Here is a 20,733-nt window from a genome sequence, read left to right on the forward strand (position 1 = left end):
AGTCCCACCCTGTGACAGTGACATTTTAGTAAGTGTATATGTTCCTTACCCATCTCACTAGACCTCTGAGAAATAGGCACTCATCTTTTTATGTCTCTTGTTTCCCTTAAGGAGTTGTGTGTCTTGCTGGCTGAAGGGGTAAAGTGCTGATTGGAAGAATGTCTGTCTGTCTCTGTATCTCTCTCTTTGTGTGTCTTGAAATGTATGTATGTATGTATGTATGTATGTATGTACGTACGTACCTACCTACCTACCTACCAAGTTTCATGCTGCTGGGACCAGCAGAAGAGTGGAACGTGGTTATCTGGGTTTCGCTGGTGGGGCGGCAGAAATTCTGTCGGACAGGATGGAGAACAGGAGCATTGGCTCTGACCATGACTGTCCCTTCATTCCCAGTTGGATGCGGCCATCTGGGGATGGGAGCCCTGTCTTTCTAAATCGTATTTCCCAAGAGAATCTAAAAATCGGAATTTTTACATGAAATCTCATTTTTATATGCTGGAATTTAGGTCAATTACAAGACCCACGAAGCCACATCTGTGGGCCAGATGAAACGCCAGGCTGCCTGTGTGAGTGCTCCCAAGGTTGGGTCTTGCCGCTTTGTATTTGTGAAGAGATGGAGTGCCATTTCCCAGGCCAGCTCCCAGGAAGTGTGCAGGCTGACTGACTCCTCTGTGTGCTGTCCCCTGGAGCCTCTCAGTCGCCTCCTGTCTTTTGGAGACGATGATGGAGACAGTCTTATCACCTGCCTCTCTTGTTAGCCCCGCCCCCACACCTCCGCCCCCCCACGCCTCCGCCCGCAGCTCCCCACAGTTGTATTTAGCCAAGAGGGAAAGGAATCCTCTAGAAAGGAGCAGGGCAGAGGCAAGTCCCCGCATAGCAGCCTTGCAGTGTGGTCCGTGCAACTGTGCAGGACTGAGACAGACCTGGGGTTGAATCTGTTCATCACCAGCTACTGTGCTCCTCGGGCTTCTTTCTTTATCTGTCAGGTGATCAAAACATTTGCCTTGCAGGAGGGGGAAAGGAATTAAATTTTATATTAAGGTTATAAATTACACAGAAAAGGATTAAGGACTAAGATGCATGTCGTCTCTTTATAATGGTATTCAGGGACGCCAAGAAGAACTACTTAGGCCCTGAGGATCCTGACCCAGACGGGGCTGGCTTTGGATTTGTCTTGCAACTTGAGTGACAGTGGGTGGGGCAGTGGGAATTAAGGAGGAATTGGGGGTGGTGCAGGGGTCAAATTGGAAAGTCTATTGTGACTTATTGGCAATTAGGGCTAGCTTTGTATCTAGAGATGGGCTTGGGTATTATCAGCATTTTTTATTTTGAGTTTGTGATAGGAGCCCTGCTGAAGTCATGAAGCTAAAACTTGGCTCTTTGTGTTTTTCTCTTGAGTTGTAGTGGCACACTTTATATTCCAGACAAGCTGCATAGGTCATGCAGAAGTACGAAAGAGCTGCTGGGTTTGGGATAGTGTGTGGTGGAGAGCTGGGGTAGGCTTGCTGGTGTCTGTTAGGAAGTAGGAAGGCTGCTAAGAAATGGGTAGAAACTGTGGGGTGATGAATCTATATTCGAGAGACGCAGCAGAAAGCTTGATCCTTTACTCAGTTTGAGTTATCTTAGTGGTGTGTGTGTGTGTGTGTGTGTGTGTGTGTGTGTGTGTGTGTGTATACGTGTACATGCTTGCCCATAAGCACATTCTGGTTTTCTGAGATGCTAATGACTTGGAATAATTCTGAGGAAATACATATCTCATACAGGCTATGGGACTAGACCCTACATTCATAAGGCTCGTTCTAAGCACACCATACCCTTGCTGTTGCGTTTCTGGTTGTCTGAGAGAAGCCTTACTAAGCTGGTGAGAAGGAAGATTTTACTCTGCTGGTCTCTAACGTAGATGCAGAATGACCAGCCCAGGTGAGAAGTGCCGGCTGCTCAGACCAAACCATGGGGACTGCTTTAGAAGGTCAGAGGCAGGGAGCTTACCCACTTTCTGTGACACCTGGCTGGCCTCAGTTTCCCATCGGCAACCTACAGATGCTATCTTTTCACATTCTCTGGGCCATGGAGCAGCTATTGGGGAAGGACTGTGGGGCCACTACTCCTGAAAGATTCAGATAGCAGTACGTTTAGGTATTTGTTCGAAGCCACCTGAGCCCACTAAGGTGTAATAATAATGAAGCATATTACTCTAACACATGGAAGAAATACCTTCCTTTTTTTTTTTGGTCCCAAGTTCCCATCCTACAGTCTCCTTTGAGAAAGGCTAAAAATAACATCTCCCAAGCTGGGGACTACAGGGGATGGGAATGTGTGTGGTGCATAGGATTTAAATCTCTCTAGGGTCTCTTTGAGGGGCCTCTCCCAGGATGGTAGAGTAGCCCACACTGCCTGGTTTACGGTTCCCCAAACCCAGACTTCCCATAGCTGTCATCCTGGGCTGAGACAGCCTTCTGGGTCTCCTGGTGGTGGCTTCCTCCCATAAATCAGCTACAGACAGCTGCGGCCACTTGCACCCTGGGATAGGAAAATAGACCCTGTTGCTAGACAGCAACCCAGGCTCCACAAACATGGCGGGATCAGAGGGCAGGGGGTGCCTAGCCCAGGCACTAACCAAGCAGGCCCAACAGCCGGGGAGATCCATTTGTTTATTTTCACAGTGTTACTGCTGTCTGTACCACAAGAAGGAGGCCACCCCCGCCCCCTGCTGTGCTGATGTGGAGGCCACTTACTGCTTGCCACCGGAAAGGCTTGCTGACTGCTGGCTGATTTATTTATTTTAGTTGCACATAGCCTGTCTGCCTGGTCTAAGTTTGGAAGCCAACAGGAAGTCATCCAGTCAAATACCAAACGTTCAATACGTGTGTTTTATTTGGTCCAACAAATATTAGGTTGAGAAAGAAAGGGAAGCCTTCTATTGACGTATTCCTAACCCCTTCCCACCCTCAACACCTCCCTGCCCCCCAAAAAATCCCATAGCACCATCCAGCTCAGTCTGGCTGTGGGGTTGACTTCTTCCTTTGATTTGAGGGTTTTTTTTTTTTTTTTTCCAAAATAAATTCTTCAACGTTTTCCTGTGAAGATGTAATAACAATGTTGAGGTGGAAATATCCTCTACCCTGATTCTACCATTAACACATTTCCATAATTGGTTTCTAATATATCTACTCATTTTATTTTTGACACACTTCAAAGTCAGTCTCAGCCATCCGAGTGCTTTCCCTTAGTCTGGAATCCAGGCTGTCAGTCACTGGGCTTAATTATCTGTTTGTACTTCCTTTGTTTGAGGGCGGAAACTCAGGCTTCCCAGTGTATGCTGCTGGCATTTGGGGGATATCTCCCAAAGAAGCCCCAGAGAGCTGCCCCCGACTGGGCGTAGGGCCCATCTGCCATGCTCATTTTCTATCACTCATGCATTCTCAAGGGAGGGTGTAGGATGAGCTCTTGGGACAAAAGCATTGTGTTCATAAATGGCAAATGTATACTTTGCTGTATTCCAAACCCTATGAAGATATAATAAAGTTCCTTATGTCCCCACTTAGTCAATCTCCCTCTCTAATCCGTTGCAGGCGACAACTATTCTGGATGTTTCCATTATAGATGGTGTTTGCCTGTTCTGTTAGATGCTTTTAACCATACATCATGCTCTCCGTGGACAGGGCCTGTTTCAATCAGCGGGATATGTTTTTGTTATTTTCCTTATTAGTTTTTCAGTTTTTGGAAGTTAAAATAAAATTACATTATTTTTCCTCCCTCCCCTTCCTCCCTCCAAACCCCCTACTTTCCTTCTCTCAAGTTCATTGCCTTTATTTCTTTAATTGTTGTTGCTATATATGTGTGAATATATTCACACACACACACACACACACACACACTTGATCAGTCTGTACAAAGTTACTTGATTGTGTCTGATTTCAGGGCTGACCATCTGGTACTGGATAATCAATTGGTGTGCTCTCCCCTGGGGAAGACTGTTTCTCCTGATCTCAACATTCCTTAGTTGCCTCTAGTTCCTTGGTTAGCATTGGGGGCCCCATGAGATTTCTCTGTTCCGTGTTAATATGTCTATTGGTGTCATCTTGTTCAGGTCTTGTTTAGGTAGCCATGTTAATGAGACTTCAAGGATGTAACCTCCCAGGCATTTCTAGGAGATGCAATCTCCCAGCAGAGTTCTTGGTCCTCTGGCTCTTAGAATCTTTCTGCTCCCTCTTAAGATGTTCTCTGAGCCTTAGGTGTAGAAACTGTAGATGTATACCCTGCAGCTGGGCACCATATGTTCACCTGTTCTCTGCCCTTTGATCTGTTGTTTTCAGTAATGATCTTCATCTGTTGCAAAGAGAATTTTCTTTGTTGAAGGTAATAGCTATACTTATCTGGGGGTATAAGAATAAATGTTTAGATTGTTCTCTCTCTCTCTCTCTCTCTCTCTCTCTCTCTCTCTCTCTCTCTCTCTCTCTTTCTCTCTCTCTCTCTCCCCTATATAGTCCTACCTAGCCTGGAACTCTATATAAACTGGGCTGGCCTTGAACTCACAGAAGTCCACCTACCTCTACCTCCAGAGTATTGACAAATATTCTTGTTCAAGACATGTTGTACATATATGCTTTCATTTAAAGTATCTACAACTGGCTCTCTGCCAGAGTTGCATGCAGGCTGTCAACTGGCCAGGGAAACCACAGCGCTGGACAGGACAGTTCAAAGGGATAGTGCATCCAGGTGTGGATTTTATGGATGACTCCAGCTGCTCCATCATCTGAAATGTGAAAGGCTCATGGGAGAGGGTGATGCGCTCACCATACTGGAGCCAGAAAGAGAGGCTTGGAGGATTGCTGACATTGTTGCTGAGTTCTGGTTATCCACCACTTGGCCCATGGGATGAGCTACAACTGTTAAAACATTTGTATTATGTGTATTAAAAAATATCTAGAATTGGAATTGCTAACTTTATAGATTACATATAGACACACACACACACACAAACACACACGCACACGCACACGCACACATGGGTTTTAGAGACAGAGTTTCTCTGTGTTAGCCTTGGCTGTTCCAGAACTTCCTTTGTAGAACAGGGTGGCCTCAGACTCACAAAGATCTGCCTGCTGCTGCCTCCTGAGTGCTGGGATTAAAGGTGTGCACCACCACTGCCTGGCTCAAGATTTAATTTTATAAGAAGTGCTAAGTTCTTTTGCCTCTAAGTGTTTTATTCTAGCATTTTAACACTTTACCAATAAGTGAGTGGTGATTCTGGTTGTTATCTACCCTTACCAACATTTGATGTTGTCATTTTTAATGACAAATTTTAGCCATCCAGGTAGGTGAATAAAGGCAAACCCATTATGGCTTTAACAACACTGTTTTTGTTTGTTTTTGAAACAAGGACTCACCACATATCTCCTCAGGCTGGCCTTGAAGTCAGTAATCTTCCTTCCTCAGCCTGTTTGAGGTGGGATTACAGGCACTGGCCATCACGTCTTTTAAAACAATTTATTGTTTGAGGTGGGTGTCTCATTGTGTGGTCCCGAATGGCCTGGAACTCATCATGTAGCTCTTGCTGTCCCCCAAACCAAGGCAATGCTGCTGTCTTTGCCTTCCAAGGGCTGGGGTCCCAGGCACCAGTCACCACACCTAGCTTTAATTTCCCTCTACCCCAACACAGAGCTGTGTCCATCCCCAGAGCTGGAACACAGTCTCCCGATACCACACCTTTACATAGTCAAGTTTCCCCAAACTTTGGGAGATTGCTGAGGTCAGCATATTGCAGGTGCAATGGATGAACCTCACCCCCAAAAGCCACCTTTTTGGCCATTCTATCTCCTGCCAAGTAAATATTGATGTTTTAATTTAGAAAATCACTTTGCAGTTTTTCTCCTTCTGCTATAATTCTGTCTTGGTTCAATCAGGATCCCTAACGTGGTCTTAAAGTTGAATTTACATTTTCTGTAATTAGCATGGGTACTTGTCTTGAGTGATCTGGAGGCTGAGACCAATGCATAGTTTTTGAAATCATTATGGTCACTAGTAATAATAGTAGACTTTCCTATTATAACCTATTTTGGAGGACAGTGTGTTTAGGAATTGGGGGAGTCATTTTTGGTGGTAAGATTTGATAAGAATAGCATCATGGGGTGTAGAGTTTGAAGGAGTGATGTCGGCAAGCCTGTGAGTTTCCTCTTTTGCACATACTTGATGGCAGCTCTCAGAATGATACTTAGCCCTGGGAAATTTCTTTCTAGCCCCAAACACTGTATTTTGAGACCTCAGTTCTACTCCAGGCCTCGTTGGCTTCCTTGGCAATTTGTTTTGCTGTTTGTCCTAACTCTATCTGCTGCTGCTTGGGCAGCCTGTGTACATAACGCTTTTTTTAAGCAAACAATGTCTCCACCATTTCTGCTTCCATGTTTAGTCTCTCACGTACACAAACGTATCTGTCAGCCTTGACCTTTCTTCTGAGAGAACAGGCAGACATCTTACCAGAGCTGTTCTCTAAAAGCACCAGTATGGTGTTAGTCTGGTTCCTGTCACTGTGACAAATACCCAGAACAATCCACTTAGAAGGAGGAAAGATCTATTTTAGCTCCAGTTTCAGGGATTCAGACCACAGTCACTCGAACCTATTGCTTTGGGCTAGTGAAAACACATTGCATCATGGGCCTGTGAAAGCACAATGTATCATGGACCAGTGAAAGCACAATGCATCATGGGCCAGTGAGAGAGCACAATGTGTCATGGGCCAGTGAGAACACAATGTGTCGTGGGCCAGTGAGAGCACAGTTCATCATTGTAGGAGAGTACACTGGGGAGGAGAGGTGGTCCCCTTATGGAGGCTTGAAAGCAGACAGAAAAGAAGAGATGGAGGTCACAATATCTGTTGTAGAATATCTGTGGAATATTTGTTTAATGACGCAAAGATGTGTTGCATTCTTTTATGTTACATTTGTTGAACTCTGTGAAGCTGTGTTGCTTGGCCTGTCTAAAACATCTGATTGGTCTAATAAGGAGCTGAATGGCCAATAGCAAGGCAGGAGAAGGATAGGCGGGGCTGGCAGGCAGAGAGAGTAAGCGGAAGGAGAGATCTGGGGGAGAAGATCAAGGAGTGAGGAAGAGAAGCACGAGGTCTCCAGGGACCAGCCACCCAGCTACACAGCAAGCCGCAGAGTAAGAAGTAAAGAAAGAAATGCGGAAACAGAGAAAGGTAAAAGCCCAGAGGCAAAAGGTAGGCAGGATAATTTAAGTTAAGAAAAGGAAATAAGCATACTTCTAAGAATGGCCATTAAGTAAGAAAAAAGCCAATTTAAGGCCAGGCATTCGTAAGAAAGAATAAGGCTTCATGTGCATTTATTTGGGAGCCTGGGTGGCAAGCCCCCCTAAGAGTAAAGAGTAATAAAACAACATACTACAAATATCCCTTTAAAAGGCACACCCCAAGTGTTCTCACCTTGTTTTATCAACCTCCCCTTAATGTCCTAGCTGGACCATGCACTTGGTAATAAATCTCAGATCTGAGTTACAGTAGTTATGACTAGTAATGTCTGTCACCTAGAATGAAAGGCCTACATTGGAAAACAAGATTTTATTTTGAGTGTGTGTGTGTGTGTGTGTGTGTGTGTGTGTGTGTGTGTGTGTGTATGTTTGTGTGTATGCAGATGTATATATGTCTGTGCATGTGTGTGTGTGGAAAGCCAGAGAGGATGCTGGGAGTCCAGTCCCATCACTCATCCACCTTACTCATGTGAGATAGGGTTTCTCACTGAACTGGAACTAGACTGGCACCTAGCAAACTCTAGTGATTGTCCTGTCTCTGCCACTGTCTCTGTCACCACATGCTAGGGTGACACGCACATGTGGCTAAGCCCAACTGTCATATTCATGTCATCATGCTTATATGACAAGCACTCCTACCCACTCACTGATCATCTCACCAACCACATTTTTTTTCAGCACTTGCTCAGAGCGTAATTCTGTGTTAAGTACGTTATAAGCATTATAACTTCATTCAGTTTCCATGCCTCTATCTATGAAGTAAGCCATTCTTAGAAGTATGCTTGTTTTCAAATGAGGAACCTGAGGTTTAGAGAGGCTGGGCAAGCTCAGATAGCCATTTAATTGGTAAGCTATAAGATCATAGACTGCATACCCAGGCAGTGTGGTTAGAGGGGAAGACTTTAAGTTTTCTATTAGTCCCATGTAGAATGACGCTGCCCTGTTTCCTGACTTCAGTGTGACACTTCTTATCTCTTTCTTGCCTCACTCCATGCTTCAGGCACACTGACACATTCACTGTGACTAGACACAAGCCAGACTCTCTCATAGCTTCCTGACTTGTCAAAGGCTGCTGCATCTGCCTGACCTAGAGCATTTGATCCACTCCTCACCCTTTCCATCAGTTGAGAGCATCCCTTCAGAATGAGGTCAAGCATGGCTGCTCCCATGAAAGCCTCTAAGTCGAGAGCTTTTCCTTGCTCTTCCCTGTGTTTCCCTGCAGCATGAGTGTGTTGGTGTTGCTTTGGTGTTTCAGTCTGTGAGTTATGTGAGGTGCAGCCTGGTCTGTATTCTAGAAGTTAGCTGGTAAGGCTTCCTGGGAAACAGACACTGAGAGCAGGACCTGGGATGAAGAGAGAGAAAGGCTCAGAACTGAGCAGAAGGCAAGTTGAGCAGAACAGTTATGTCAGGGGTCTCTATGGAGGTGAAACTGTCCTGTGGCAACTCCTCACTGAGGTGAGGGGCCAACCTCTATGCTCTTAGGACTACCAGTCATTAGATGTGGGCTGCTCCTGGGAGAGGACATAATTGTAGGCATCATAAGAACAGTTTGGGAGAGCTAAGCTTTGGACTTGTGGTACCCAAAAGTCGTTGGACATCTCAGCTCTGAATAGTGCACTGTAGCATGAGATATAGATGAATGAATCTGTGGTGGTTTGAAAGAAAATGGCCCCCAAAGGGAGTGGCCCTATTAGGAGGTATGGCCTTGTTGGAGGAAGGTGTCACTGTAGGGGGGCTTTGAGGCCTCTTTTGTTCAACCTTCCCTCAGTGTGACTGTCAGTTGACTTCCTGTTGGCTGCAAGATGTGGCATTCTCAGCTCCAGCACACATCTGCTTACATGCCGCCTTGCTCCCCATCATGACGATAATGGACTGAACCTCTGAAACAGTAAGCCAGTCATTCCAATGAAATGTTTTCTTTAGAAGAGTTGCCGTGGTCATGTGGTTATGGTGTCTCTTCACAGCAATATTAACTCTAACTAAGACAGAATCCATGAAGGATTCAGATGCTTCACACAGTCGTGTTTAAAACTTGGGAGAAATTTAGATGATGTGGCAATAGATTAGTCCACTAATTACATTTGTGTTAAAAATAGTTAGTTGTTTGGTTCTTCAAGATAAAAAAATTTCCTCATGTGTCCAACCTTGCCTATCAATACAGTTGACATTCCTGGAGGAGGGAAAGTATATGTCTAAATTAAAAGAAGCCTTTCAACTTGTTTGTAATCATCAACACAAGACGTGATCATGAGCATAAGGTAAACTTGTTTATTGATTGTTATTAGCGCTGGAACCGTGCATGTGACTTTGGTGCACCGACTTTTTTTTTTTTTTTTTTTTATTAAGGTCACAATGGAATCACATGGGTCCATTCTCACTTTAAGCGGTGACTTAAGGTGCCAGTGTGCTGACAGTTAGGTTCAGCTTTAGTCTGCATAATCTGTAAGCCAGATGTCCCCTCCCTCCCCATTCCCGGGTGTTACTGAATTGGTCCTGGGATATGGCCTGCTTGGTTTACAGATATAATGAATTTTCATCCTGGTTCCTCTCACTCAGATGCAGAAGTAGCCTATTGGAAGAAGACTCTGGCCTTGGGAACCACAGGACCTTTGACCTCCAACTACCTGGAATCTAAGCTACCAATGGAGAGACTCAGAAAGAAAGAGCCTGTTGGTAGAGCTGCTGCTTTGTGGATTATCTCAAACTGCGGTCATTTAGAGAATGGCTGTGGAATTGTTTACTTCCCTGGGTAAACACATACACCATTTGTCAGTCTGAATGTACCAGGTACCTCCTGGTTGGCAGCTGGAGGTCCTTGGTGCCCCAAGTGTGGCAATGGGACAAGATTTTCAGGATCGGCATTCTTTACAAAGATGCAGAAACCCCAGTCCCCTTTAGCTATCTTCCTTTGGGTTCAAGACAAGAAGATTTTGGAAGAGGCATTTTGTAGCATCTTGCAAACCATGCTTCCTTCACATTTTACACAGTGGTCCAACTCTCCATTGGAAGTGCTACTTGTGGAGCACCTACCCATATTGACATGACAGTCTTCAATATTTTATGAGTGGCTGCATGCATCCATTTAATGAACACTTGAATTGAATGTCTCTCATATGGCAAGTATTGCTTTAGGGGCTAGATATATATCTATAAAGAGATAAGACCCCTGATTTCACAGTGTTAATAGTCCAGTGAGGGAAGACCATCCATCACAGTGGAGAAAGCATGGCAGACTGCACAGCAGTGGAGGCATGCAGCTGGGATTCCTCATGTTTCGGTAGACTAGGAAGCAGAGTGTTTGGGATGGAAGCAGAGCTAGCCGGTAACTCTAAAGCCCCACCCTTTGCTGGCTGTGTTCCTCATCCAAAAAACTCTATAATCTTCCCAAACAGTACTACTATCTGGAAGCCAAGTTGTTCAAACACATGCCCTTGTGGGTGGTGGTAATGGTGGTGGTATTTCACATTCCAACCAGAACAACTATCCTATCTGCTACATAGGAGAGTGAGCCCAGAGAAGGAGTAAAGCATAGTGGCGGCTGAAGACCTTTTGATACAGATGAGATGATAATTAAGCAGAGGTTAGAAAGAGGTAAGGCAGTGAACTATGTAGATATTGAAGAGAAGCATTTTGGATGAAGTGGCACAGGCTGGCATATAGTTTGGCATAGATTAGTCTGTGTCTTAGTTGGGGTTTCTATTGCTGTGATGAAACACCATGACCAAATAGCAAGTTGGGGAGGAAAGGGCTTATTCAGCTTATACTTCCACATTGCTGTTTATCACAAACAGAAGTCAGGACAGGAACTCAAACAGGACAGGAACCTGGAGGCAGGAGTGGATGCAGAGGCCATGGAGGGGTGCTGCTTACTGGCTTGCTCCCCATGGCTTGCTCAGCCTGCTTTCTATAAGAACCCAGGACCACCAGCCCAGAGATGGCACCGCCCACAATAGGCTGGGGGTCCTCCATCAAGCAGTAATTAAGAAAATGCCTTACAGCTGGATCTTATGGAGGCATTTTCTCCATCAAGGCTCCTTCCTCTTGGATGGCTCTAGCTTGTGTGAAGTTGACAGAAAACCCAGATGGTATAGTCTGCAGGGGACAGATACAAGAGAAAATGGGAGACCAGTTAAGAGGCCACTGTGGAGAGTTACTGCCTGACTCTACTTCCAACCCTAATGCTCTGCTTGTTAAGTGTAGAGAGATGATGGTGGTAATGGCGAATGCACTGAGAAGCTGTCACATTTGGAATCTGTCTGGATGGAGGGGTTAATGGAACTTGGTGATGGATTGATATGATAGAAAGATGACTTAAAGGATTTTGGCTCTGGCAGTTGGGTAAATTGGAAAAGCTATTGACTGCCAAGCAGACAGCTGAAAGCGGTTGGTTCTCTCCAGAAAATCAAAGGTTCAATGTTGATGTCTGAGTGATGCTTAGGGAATATGAGCTGGATATTAATGGATGACTTCGGGGTTACAGAAGGTTTTTTGAGCCATCAGCATATGGCTACTATTTTAAGCCAGGGTAATAAGTGAAATCACCCAGAGTGGATGTAGATGGAGAAAATGATGGAGCATCAAGATGAAGCCTGAGGGCTTCTCATGTTCAAGGGTCAGAAGAGACTGAGAAAGAGTGGCCACCAAGATCTTCTGGGAAACAGAATCAAGACAGTGTTTCAAGAAAACAAAGAATGACTTTATTTACTTCTTATGAGCTTGGTCTGATAAAGACTTAGAAATGAGCATCAGCTTTCCCTGTCAATGTTACAGACTGTCCCAGGGATGTCCATCTACCAAGGCAGATTAAAGAGTATGTGAAATGGCCTGGTGGCACACAACCTTTAATCCTAGCGCTCGGGAGGCAGAGCCAGGCAGACCTCTGTGAGTTCCAGGCCAGCCTAGTCTACAGAGCAAGATCCAGGACAGGCACCAAAACTACACAGAGAAACCCTGTCTCAACCCCTGCCCCCCTCAAAGAGTGGGTGAAACACTGGGGTTTTTCCAAGTGGTGACAGAGAGGAGAAGCAACCAGTTGTCCATGAATTCTAAATGGAAGGCAACAAGGAAGACATAGAGCTCACTACTAGTGGGGTGCTATTTACCCAAAGCCATGAAACAGATTCCCCCGGGGCTTCTGGAGTTTGTCTAGAGTGAATGGTGGGTATAAGTATTATTTTACTCAAAGACTTTCATGTCCCACTAAATATACTCCTGGCTCGATTATGTATGTATGCTATCCTTCACTCTCACCTGTACATAGACAAAGTGAACTCACAGAGAATAGAAAGAGCATAATTACCAGAGAGTTGTTGATGCCCGGGAGCTGAGCAGGCTGTCTACCACTAGCCCCACCCTTCTCTCTGCTCCCATTCATGTTCTCTTCTTAGAGTATCGGAGACTTTGGTTCCCTAAATGGCAAGGACCCTTTTGTGGTGCTTAATATGGTCCTCAACTCTGTGTGTACCAGAGTCCCATGGCTGAGTCCTATGCCATCAAACTGTTCCATGAATTTGTTTTCCTAGTGCCTGTAGACCGTCATTCAATTCCCAGGAAACTCAAAGATAAATAAAGTGGGTATTTATTTACATTGTTGCAAAAGAGGTTCATTCTTGGATGTGTATAAGTGATAGATTTAGGAATGACAAAAAAGCCTTTTGGAAATATTTGTCCCCCGTATGATTTTATATTCAGAGCAGCAATGATGACCGTCTCAAGAGTCAGGAGTTCATCACTAAAAAATGACCCTTCTGTCATTCGGAGTTTTAAACACATTTTTCTTCAAATAGACTGGAATTTTCCATGAAATTCTGACCATCTTAGTGCCGTTTCCTTCTCATTTACAGAGCTGTAAAAGCCGACTCAGAGAAACAAGCCTTCTCTTGCTGCCCTGGGGTTAAAAATCCCAAATCATAAAACTTGTCTTGCTGATTTTTCCAATTTTCCTAAAATTTCTCTTACTGTGTGCCCAAGGCGGCTAAAATCTTGTGTGCCTGTTTCTTTGTGTGTGTGTTGCGGGGTGGGTGGGGTGGGTGCTTGGAACTGTGCCCTTTCTTAACCATATCAGACATGTCTCCTGTTTGTGCTAAGCAAGCTTTCTCTTCAGAAACTCAGCCTTCTTCCAAGAGCTGGAAATGGGGCCAGGCTGACTGCAGGGCAGAGGCTGGAGTTACTTTATCAATCACCTCAGCTTGGCTCACTTAAGCCGACCTGGACCTACAATCTCTCACCACAGCCGATTCTCCTCAGTTCCCAGAACAACCATGAACTTCAGGGACTTGTTTTGCTTCCTGAGTATACACACAGCAGCAATGGCAAAGGGAAGAGACTGAGTGATGGGAATCTTTCAGAGGTTATGGTCCAGGAAGCAGTGAGAAAGCCGACTCCACGCATGCTCGTTGCCACTGGCGGCAGGAGCCGGGGTCTCAGCTTATGCTCCAACTTTAGGAATAGCAAGGGAATGTTTTCAGAGCCCAGAGGAAAAGGGCTTCTCTGAAGCAAGGGTGCTCTTGAATTGCTCCTGCCCACACCCACACGGCTTTGTGCCAGGCAAGCCTACCTCTCGCAGGGTCAAGGTTCAGAATTATGAAGAGACATTGATTGCCTATTAACCAGAGCAGATGTTTATAGTGCCTGTGTCCATCTTCATATCCAGTCATCCTGCTGAAAGTGTGGTTTTCATAGATTGGGAAGGAATTATCTGGAAGACAAGACTATCTTTACAAGTGCTCTGTGTGTGCGTGTGCGCGTGCGTGCGTGCGTGCGTGTGTGTGTGTGTGTGTGTGTGTGTGTGTGTCACAGCAGGCAAGTACAGATGGAGATGAGAGGCAGGCACATGGACACACACAGAGGCCATCTCAGGTCTCCCCAGGGGCTCCCTGGCACTTCGTGTAACTTCATCTTTCTGCCACAGTTATTTGTGCACCTGCCCAGCTCCTTCAGCCTTGGAACGACATAATTGTCTGGAAGAGTGATGGGCGGGTTGGGAAGGAACTGTATACATGAGAACTTGGTGCTTCTGTCTATCACAGACCCCTCCCTGATTTTCATCACACCCATGACCCCGCCGACACCCCTCAGTTGTTTACTGTACACTAGTTGCTAGGCTAAGCACTGTTTCCAGTTCTTTAATTTTCACATCTGTGAAGAAAGAAATCATCACAATCCACTTACAGACGAGGACACAGAGGCATAGAAAAGCTAAGAAAACTGTCAACATTTCACCACTCCTGAGAAGCCAGACTGATAGCTCAGATGTTTCTCAGAGGTTCAGGGTAGACGTTAGGTAAGGAACTCTGAATTGACCCACCCCTTCTCCTTATTTTATGGCACGCCTAAGGTGGGGATATAGAACTTTCTGGAAATGACATAACACTGCCATATACAAACTTCCCATCCCAATGTACAAACCATTCCTCGCCTTGCTGTGCACTCATAACATCCAGTTCTTCTGGAAAAAAATCCTGAACAGAGGAATAGGAAACACTTGTGTGTGTGTGTGTGTGTGTGTGTGTATGAGTGTGCAAGGTTAGAGAGTACATTGACTGAAAAGCGGGAAACAGGTGCCTAGGGAAGGCGAGCCCATCAGCCAAGGGAAGATGAGCCCATCAGCAGAGACGAGACGTTGCTGGGCTGAGTGTGCTGTGGGAGACCATGCGCAAGGCCAATCTTACATCTCTCTTTCAAAAGCGATTGTGTAAGAAGAGATTGTTGTTGAGTTCAGATTTCATGGGTCAGGTTTTGATCACCATGTGTCTTCCTCATGACTCCAATGTCTTGCTATCAAATTGCCGTTGCCTTTATAATAAGTCTTAAAGTAATTGACACAGACTCCATGTCAAAGACTCCAGGCACACCTCCGTGTCAGTCCACTATCTGCACTCCTCAGGAGGATGGAAAAATATTTTCTATGTCAGGCTGGCTCCAACGTGATTCAAAACTGGCATGGAGAGGATTATCAGAGGGAGAAATTTACAGACGGTCTCTGGGGGCTTCTTTGAAGAAGGTGTTTATGACACATTTTGTTGACTGCTTCTGTAAATCCCAGGAGTGCTGGTAGTTTTTAATCAAAAATAAGAAGTGAAAATGAGGCAGTTTGGCTGTGAGAACATCCTTTGCATTTCTACTGGTTCTTTCTAATGGTAATTTGGGCCTGAATACATTTTTTTTTTTTAAACCATTGGCATTGGGGTCTGAAGAAAGCCACACCCTGATGCGTTAGGACAGAATGATGTCTAAAACATCCCAAAGTTCAGAGGGTGAGGGGAATTCTCAGAAACAAGCTTGGCCGGTGCTTGAGAACACAAGGAGGAAACTTTCTAGTTCCTAAGAACACCGACCTCGGCCGGCCCTCTTTTGGTAGAGCATTTGCAAGGTCATTAATTAGAAACTAGTGCTCCTTATGGGTGGGAAACGGAGGCTCAAGTTCAAAGGTCAGAAGTTACGGTTTCCTATTGTTCTTCAATCATGAAAACAAGATCCCAAACTCATCTTTGAAACAGGGAGACCAATAAGAGCAAGAAACTAGAATAATAATAGCTCATCTTTAGTTAATTATTTATTTGTTAAGTGCTTACTGGATACCAACAACAAGCTTATGTGCATTAAGTTATTTAAGACTGGCAAAAACCAGAGCCCATTCCCTGTGGTGGGATACCTTGCTCAGCCTTGATACAATGGGGAGGGGCTAGGCTCTCCTTCAACTTGGTGTGCCAGACTTTGTTGACTACCATGGGAGGCCTTACCCACTCTGAGGAGTGGATGGGGGTAGAGTGGGAGGGAGGTGAGGAGGCAGGAGAAGGGGAGGGAGGGGGAACTGGGGTTGGTATGTAAAATGGAAAAAAATTTAATAAATAAAAAAATAAACCAAAAAACCCGAGCTTAGAGATAGGAGGAAACGAAAGAAAACAGTGAAATGAGCCACCCACGGCCACGTGATACAGCCTTGTCAAGTGTGATGCTGGAGCAGGGCTTTCCAATGAAGCCACACCACCTAACAGTTAGTGCTGGGTGGAAAGGTGGGGAAAATTGAATCTACAGGCTTTGTATTTCTGTGCTGAGCTCTGGGACCTGGTCCCCCAACAACTTAACCCTAGAAAAATAAAACTGGACCAAAGTGCAAGGGTCCACCCTGCGTCTCCCAGTTCAAGGCCAGGCAGATGGAGCCAGTTCTGAGGCAGCTGAAGATTTTCCCCTTCCCATGGCCAGATCTGCTTTAGATCCAATCTTCCAGCTGGTCTTCATTTGCTGAGCAGCGCTCACTTTTCCAAACAAGCCGGGCATTGCGTCTTAGAATTCCATCCCAGCTAATGCTGGTTTGCTTGGGCCACAATTCCCATGGTTGGGGTATATGTTCCCACTCCCTCTTCTGTTTTCCTTTTTTCCTTTAAAAGTGGAGCATGGAAATTCACTCTTATTGTTGCATGTTGTAATATTTTCATATGCAATTTTCTCCTTAAGTTCCTTGTTCCCTACAAAAGAGGCTGGGGGTGCGATTATTGTATTAAGTTGATAATTGAAAACAGCTGACTTCAAGTGTCTTTCTATTTCACCTGATTTTTCCAGCTTGGTCTGACTTCAGCTTATCATGAGAAGCAGAGGGGCTGGTGGCTTCTAGAAGGGAGTGGGTGATGTCAAACCATTGCATTTGTAGCCAACACGACAGTAAACAGCTCCAGGGAGGAGCGGACAGGATCCTTCCAGGGCAATAGTCTGGGCTGAAAGAGGCCTTTTGCAGAGGAATTTAGACACATAAGCGGTGTGGGCAGGAAAAGGTGCAAGTGATTGTGTGCGTCATGTTAAAACCACTTAAATACATGTGAAAAATTAAACTGTAATTACATCACTTCCCTACTTCCCTTTCCTACCTCTATCCCCCTCCAGTGTTTCTCCTACAGCCTTTCAAATTGATGTGTAGCATGAATCTAAACAGGTCTTATTAATAAAATCAAACCTGAAGCCAGGTATTGGGGTGAATGCTGGAAGATCAGAGAAGCAGAACAAGCCACAGCTTCCTCACCTTGCCAGTCCCTCGGCTGATCCTGTTTCCTCAGACTGGAAGCTTCTGTGTCCTCATCCAAATGAAATCTCAGCTGAACTGCTTCTAAAAGCCTAAAACTTTAACCAGGTTATAGTTCCTCATCTGCACACCTTAAATACCTTTCTGCTTCCCACCATCGCTTCCTGGGATTAAAGGTTCACTTTGTGGGATTAAAGGCTCTTGTTACCATGCCTGGCTGTTTCCAGTGTGACATTGAACTCACAGAGATCCAGATAGATCTCTGCCTCTGGAATGCTAGGATTGAAGGTGTGTGCGCCACCATTTTCTAGCCTCTATATCTAGTGACTGTTCTGTTCTCTGGCCCCAGATAAGTTTATTAGGGTGCACAATATTTTGGGGAACACAGTATCACCACATTGATGGGCTCGTTTTATTTAATTGCAGAACTGGAGAGCCACTTAGGGAGCTCATCATTGGGAGAGACTAATTTGCCTTCCCCAGCAGTCACAAAAACAGGTGTCTATGGTTCTGGGTTTGGTGGTGGGATCCTGTGAGATTTTTCCCCTTTCTGAGTCAGTATGCCTATTGGTATTGTTATCAATCAGGACTTGTCTAGGTAGTCGTTTCTAGGAGACACATTCTCACAACAAACTTCCTGGTCTGCCCCCTCTTCCGCACTGCAGTGTACACTAAGTCTTTACAGTTGTGCTGTAGATGGGGCTAGGCTCCCTATGATCTGGGGATTGTGACCAGCTGTGGCTTTCTGTAATTATCTCCATTTGCTGTAAAGAGAAGCTTCATGTGAAAGGCTTTTGGTGAGAGATGAGAGCTACGATTATCTGAGGATATAAGGGTAAGTTTTAGAATATAGTTAGTGATTATGTTGGTCTATTAAAGTGGTAGTAGTGGGCTCTCTTCTAAGATCCATGACTAGTCTAGCTCAGGGTAGTTGGCTAGGACTTACTACTGGGCATGGTTTCCCTTTTGTTGAATGTCCAACTAGACAGTTGCTGGTTACTACCAAGATATGAATGCTGCTATTGCACCGTTAAAGCTATCTGGCCATGTTGGTCATTGTTGTGGTTCATAGGCATCACAATTGGATAGGATTTTTGATTGCTTCTTTCTCTTGGCAGCTTGCATAGTATTTCATGGTACTATGGAATCTATGCCACAGGAAGGAAGGTTACAGTTCAGATTCAGCTTGAGTCCTGTGTCTGAATTGCATGGTGTCTTCAGCAATAGGAACTTACTTTCAGCCTCTAAGAGGCAACAAACAGCATGATCAATAGCCCATAATTGTTTTGGGAGTCACTTGGACAATAGAACAGAGGTCTCTCATTCACAGCACTGAGGTGTTTTTTTTTTTTTTTTTTTTTTTTTTTTTAATTTGTTTGTTTGAGACAGGGTTTCTTTTTGTAACCACCCTGGCTGTCCTGGAACTCGCTCTATAGAGCAAGCTGGCTTCAAACTCAGAGAACTGACTGTCTCTGCCTCCAGAGTGCTGGGATTAAAGGTGTGTACCACCACTGCTGGGCTGGCACTGAGGTTTTTGTTAGGTAGCCTATTGGAGCTCAGCCCAAGTGGAATAACTTGGCTTTAATTATGTTGATAATTGAAAAAAGCAGACTTCATATATTTTTATATTTTACTTGATTTTCCCAGCTTGGTCTGAATTTGACCTATTATGAGAAGCGGAGGGGGAGGTAGCTTCTAGAAGAAGTGGGTGGATTCTAACAAATCATTGCTTGTACAACCAAGATAATAGCAAATAACTCCAGAGAGGAAAGGACAGGCTTCTCCTAGGGCAATACTCTTCGAGTTAAAGAGAGTAACTTATAAATATAAAAGGCATAGTGCAAGAAGAAGTACAAGTGGACCTGTGGGTCATGTCAAAGCCTTGTTTAAACTTGTATTTATTATAGAAAATACCAGGCTTCAATATGGCCTTTTGACACAGGCCTATATGTACCTTGAATCACATTCTCATCCATCATCCTTTCTTGTACCCTTTCCTCCAGCTGGCTCTCCTCCTCTTCCCAAATAGTTGTTCTCTACTTTGATGATTTAAACAACAACAACAACAACAAAAACTAGATTATGTATATGAGATAAAGTTTGCAATATTTGCCTTTCTAAATCTGGCTTATTTTACTTAACATGATGATCACCAGTTCTGTCCAGTTTCCTGCAAATTGTGTGACTTCATTTTTCTTGATGGCTCAACAATATTCTTCTGTGTGTACAAACCACATTTGCTTCATCCATCGATCCACTGATGGGCTCCTCAGCTGACCTCTTAGCTTGCTTGTTGTGAACAGTGCCCCAGTAAACAAGGGTACTCATGTATCTCTGTTGTATGCGGACATTGATCTCTTTTGAGTATATACTCATAGCCACTGTTTAGTGAGTGCTAATAATTTACCAGACACTGTGCTAAGTCCCTTATATGCATTCTCTCACTGAATCCTCACACAATCCCATTTTTAACACAAGATGATTCAATCTAGGAAGGATAAAGACAATACTAAGTGGGGGAATTTTAAACATGGAGCTTTCTGAAGCCAGAGATCAGACCGTTAACCACAATACTACTCTTCAGGTCAGAGAGCCCTTTAGAGGTCTATTTAGAGGGCACCTCAATACTGCTCCACTTCTGTGGTTTTCAGTGCCCACCATCTGGGAAGGCGATCCCTCCCATTGCCTGATAAGAGCTCTTCTTATTAATTACATCCATCAGATTTAATACTGGGCTTCCCTGTACTTCTCCCTTCAAACCCTGGGGAACTGGAAGGGAAGGATTCTCTCCTTTTGTAAGGTTGCCTGCTTGACACTATTTGTATAAGTTGTGGGGTACAGGCAGCCTCTGTGCATTGTTCTGTCTGAGAGAGATTCTTAGCACCGTAAGTCTTCTGGGGGTGACCTCATGGCCCAGACATTGGCTCACAAAGTGAACTCCCTGTGAATCAGTATCACAGACATACATGTTTCAAACTGGATTCCTCACCTTTTCTCTACCTGTCATTGAATAGACAAGAGATGTCCTGGAATTTTATACAGATTTAGAGGAAAAGGGACAGTTTCCAGCTTTATCCTCCTCCCCCCCCCAAGATAAGGTTTTTCATATTTCGAAGGCTGGTTTTGAACTCCAGAGTTCCAGTGATCTTCCTGGCTCAACCTCGCTTTGAGCTGCAAGTGTGAGCTTATTACCCTGTTCCTGGCTAGAAAGAGGGTGTCCCATCTTGGTCCCATGTGACTGGCTCCTGAGGTTGTTGGCTTACCAACTTCCTCTGGCCTGCTGCTCTGAACCTTCTCTCTCTTGGTTATGGTGTTTGCCCTTAGCAAGTAGTGTAGGGTCCTCTTATTTGCATTAGATGAGGGACTTAGCACTTGAGAAAACGTCTGTACAATTCTGCGGGCTCTCTTTTCCTTCTGCTCTGTGCTGTGAGAGTGACATTGAAAACCAA

At 44.8% G+C, this 20,733-nt stretch overlaps 1 non-coding gene across 1 annotated transcript; it reads right to left on the minus strand.

Annotated features, from left to right (window-relative positions):
* Positions 1-5,678: 5,678 nt before the first annotated feature.
* On the minus strand, positions 5,679-5,838 carry LOC118595966. Its single transcript, XR_004946640.1, has one exon. It is a non-coding gene; the product is annotated as a U1 spliceosomal RNA (small nuclear RNA).
* Positions 5,839-20,733: the final 14,895 nt, after the last annotated feature.

The sequence above is a fragment of the Onychomys torridus genome, chromosome 14, assembly GCF_903995425.1.
Source record: "Onychomys torridus chromosome 14, mOncTor1.1, whole genome shotgun sequence".
Taxonomy (NCBI): Eukaryota; Metazoa; Chordata; class Mammalia; order Rodentia; family Cricetidae; genus Onychomys; species Onychomys torridus.